This window comes from Phoca vitulina, unplaced genomic scaffold, assembly GCF_004348235.1.
Source record: "Phoca vitulina isolate PV1807 unplaced genomic scaffold, GSC_HSeal_1.0 scaffold8, whole genome shotgun sequence".
In the NCBI taxonomy this organism is placed as follows: domain Eukaryota; kingdom Metazoa; phylum Chordata; class Mammalia; order Carnivora; family Phocidae; genus Phoca; species Phoca vitulina.
Genome location: NW_022589711.1, coordinates 60,729,305 through 60,733,811, shown reverse-complemented (window position 1 = coordinate 60,733,811; position 4,507 = coordinate 60,729,305).

Below are 4,507 nucleotides of genomic sequence, written 5' to 3'. Positions count from 1 at the left end.
GGTGTCCAGAGAGCTGGGCCCTGAGAACTGACCTCACCTCTGCCTGAACATAAAGTACAAGTGCTGTGGGGAAGCAGGACAAATTAAATGGGGGAACTGGCACTTGGCTGTAAGTTAAGCCCTTAAGAAACTTTTTGCTGTGATTAAAAAAGAGAGAGAGAGGGAGAGAGAGAGAGAGAAGAGATTGAGGTTCAGAAATGACAGTACAACAAAGCAGTAGCAAGCCCACAGAATGAGATTTAGGCCTCACTGATGAATATTATCACTGACATGAACAAGCAAAGCTTATCTGGGCCTTCCTTCTTGAAAGGCTGAATAAAATTGAATTGCCAACTTCTGCATTTTACCACATTTTGGTGGAAATGGCTCAGAGACCTACATGATTTAAAATGAAGCCTGAGTGAATTCAACCACAAAGCATAAATATATAAATGTGTGTGTGTGTGTTTCTGACAGCAACATTTCAAACATTATGCGACATGGCATATCATTTGTAAGTAATTTGATTAAAGATACAGAAAACAATTCCAACTTTTCCAGATGGGTCTTCCTCTCCCCCGACCAGTTATTCCAACAGAGGCATAGTTTTTGTAAATAATACCACCAAACAAACACACGAGCACAACCCAAAACTGTATTGAAATCAGTGAGATATCATCATTGCTAATCATCTGAGGCAAGAATATCAATGAGATGTCTCTACCTAATGCTTCCTTTAAAAATCCCATCTTATGGGATGATAAATGTAAGTGTTAGAAGGAGGGAACATGTTTTAAATTTGGAGGGGAAAAAGAACAGGTTTCTGAAAACTGTCCCTACTGTTTAAATTTATAAGTGCATTGGCCACGTGTTGATTAGTATTGTCCATTTCAGCCATATAGGCCCACAGAGAACAGTTAACTCAGTGGTGTCATCTTTGATGCCTAAGGAAGTGGCCATGCAGATAAAGTCCAGGAGGAGAAATAAAAAGATGGAGTTTGTCTTCAAAACTCATCTAGGGACCATAATTCATATGTATTAACTCACTGCACGCAGATACATTTATCCCTGCGATCAAGTCAATGAGATCCAAAAATATCATGTCCTGGTACTTTTACAATGAGTTTGATTTTGGAAAAGTGAGAATATGTTGATGGGATCAAATTTGTCAAGTTTGTATTTTATTATTCTCAGATTATTACTTTTTAGACCGTATTTAATGCAAGGGCTACAGAAGACAAGTAATAAAGTGATCACTTTCTTCAAAACCAGTAAATGTTGCACAATAATCTCACTTGACCACATCATGTATCTGTGACTTGGGGACGAGAGGGCGGTAGCAGATGGGATACCCAGGAGAAAGCGTTGGCCATTTCTGATTGATCCTGAGCCTTTCCCTATGATAGCAAGAGGGATGACGACGAGGTGCTGTCCTAGGCTTAATTTATGAATGATGAGCATTATGGATTGGGGACGATTATGAACATGTGCTTAAAATTCAGGACATCCAAGATGAAGGGTCTAAAAGAGTCATGCTGCAGAGAAGTTCTAGTACTACCTGCCAGGCCCTCAGTGAAGACAATTTCACCTTAGAAGAAGAAAGGCTGCAATTCATTGTTCAAGGTCTTGAGCTTGAGCTTTCCATGAAGGAGAATGGAAAGAGAGGCTTATAAAACAAAACAACTTCGGCTTACAAGCGAGTTGGGGAGAGGAGCATTTGGGGAGCAGAGAAGTATACCATTACACTCTTTCTCAATTTTCAGGAAGGGCTTGGCTAATGCCCACTTCAAGGCTGAGTTTATTTTTTAAATGCAAATGAAGGAAGTGTTGCGTTCAGCTTTGCAAACAGTTTTCAGAAATCCTGTTGGCCTACATTTAGCTGGGAAGCAGCACCCCGTACCAAGTGTAGGGGCTCAAACAATCAAGCAGTTGTTTGCCTCACTCACATTCCTGAGGCAATCTGGTTCCAGCTGAACTCCTTGGGAACAGTCTGGGCTATGTACCCCTGGGGCATCTGCTCCAATTAGCACTGACCCTTGGGGGCCTCCATGCTGGCCCTAGGTCACTCCCAACCTCTTGGACTCTGGGTAAACCAGATTGTTTTAGGAGTCTCTAAGCTTTCCATGGCCCCAAGACAAACTGGACATCCAGGCTCACCAAGAGAAATTCAGTCACCCTGGAAAGCCAACACCAACATGGCCTCCTTCAAGTTCTCTGGACCAGAGAGGAGACACATACGGTAGGAACTTTGCCATGATTGAAGAACAATAGGAAAGATGAATCAGAGAGTGCTCGGCCAGGCTAAACTCTGCATTGCATGGAATGGGTATGGACTGTAAGGTCTCATAGAACTGGGTTGGTTCTTGGATCTGCTCTATCTAACTGAATGGCCTTGCACAAGTGATCAAACCCTACCAAATTTCAATTTCCTCATGTGTAAAATGGGGACAAAGAGATCTGTCCTACAGTGTTTTCATGAAAATACAGTAGCTTAATGTATACAACATGTGCCATAAAACGCCAGGTTCATAGAAGGTCCTCAGAAAATGGGAGCTTATTGTGAAAACTGAAACCCATCATAGTTGACCAAGAAAGTGCCACTCTTGGGAAAACCAGGGGCCACATAATTCTTTCAGCTCCTCTGTTTTGTTGTGGTTCATGACCAGTATGTGACTGGACCTTCCTTTCTAAGAAAGCAAACACGTCAACTACTTTCTGTGCCGCTCCCCATCCAGCACTTCTAGGCACTATGGGAATGAAAGAAGAAATGTATGACGTGATCTCCAGCCTTGAGAATCTACCTGCAAGAACAGCACTGATAGAGCATGAACCAACTCAAGAAGAATTTAGGCACAAACTGTGCAGTCCTGAAGAGTGTATACAATGGGAGCTGAAAGAAGGGAGGAAATGACCCTGGCTGCCATAGTCGGAAAAAACTCTGTGGAATTCTTGGGCTCAGCCATTATTTACTGAGTGTCTATTATGAGCCAGATACTGAGAGAGAGAGCCAAATACAGAATGGCCTGTGCTCTAAGATGCTTGGGGCCTAGCCTGGAGAAAGACACATTAATATACCATTTGAAAATGGTGCAGTGAGTGCTAAGAATGAATATGGGGGAGGAGTGTCCTGAAAAACCATGGAAGAAAAATGGCTTAAGTTGACTTAGAAGGACAAATTGGAACTAAGTCAATCCTCACAGTTAGACCAGCATGAACAAAGATATAACAGTGGGGAACAATCAAGGTACTCGTGTGTGCGTGTGTGTGTGCATGTGAGGGAAAGAGAGGGACAAAGAGAGGAATAGAGTATATAAGTGGAAGGAAAAATAGAACTTCTAAAATTAGAAATCTTCTAAAAGAAGATTTAAAGAAGAACCTATTTTAAATTGCTATCTCTATTTCTTTTTGCAGATGAAGCAGATGCTCATGCTAAGAGGCTGGCATGGTTCATGATTGGCAGGTTATGAAGGCAAAGGATTCTTGGCTATGGCTTTAGTGAGTGACCTGGTAGGATAGAGGGCAGCCATGAGTTTATTCAAATAGGAATCCACTCCTGTCTCCCAGAGAAAAACTTTACAGGTTGGTGGGATCGACCAGAGTGGGGCCAGAACCAGAGGTGGTTTTGAGTTGGTTTTCTGATCAAGGTCTTCTCTTGGGAATTAGCCAGTAAAGCAGAGATCTGGGCCAAGGTGCCCCAGGAGAATCAGCTGGCCAGGTATTGGGCCCAGGATAGAAGTGAAGGGACTATGGGAATTGGAAAGAAGACAGTATTTCTGGATTTGGCTGTGAAAAAGGAACTAGAACTAGACACAATTTTGGGACTCTCTGAAGACCCCTATATCTCAACCCAATTCCCAGAAAATCCTCCCTACTTCTTTGTCCTGAGTTACCTATTGTCTTGGCCAATTTGCTGTATTGGCTATCTACCCTGTATGCTGGTGCCAGGATAGGAAAGGTGTTCAGGTTCTGGGTCATTCTTGGACAGGTCATTCAAGGCTCTATCTCATGGAATTATCCATATTTACTAATGATAATATGAGCCATAGTAACCCAGGAAGTCGGGCTAGAATAAATGTTTCTTTGAGGAGAAGTGTGAGCAATTATGGGATTCTTCCCTTAGCAGCAAGAGACCTAGAGATATTTACTTGCTTCCACTATGGGGACTGGACATAACCAGACAATAGTTCTGCTGTGTGCTTATTTAAGCGGCATTGGGAAAATCAAGCTGTTGAAATACAACCACTCCACACAGCCTAAGAGTTATTTGGGGTTTTCCCTTGTCCTTTCATTCTACAAGCATTTATTAAGCACTTATTATGAGCTAGACACTGTGTTAGGCACAGTTTCCATCCTCGAAAGGTCACAGTCAAGTGGAGGAGACTAAAGGAGTGAGAAGTACAGAAGGACATAAGCACAGGACATTGAAGGAACCCAGAGGAGTGGCCTTTGGGATCAGGAAAGGTTTCAGGGAGAGGAGACAGAAAACAACATGGAATAGTTGGCCTGGTTCTATGCAGAGGCATGTGGG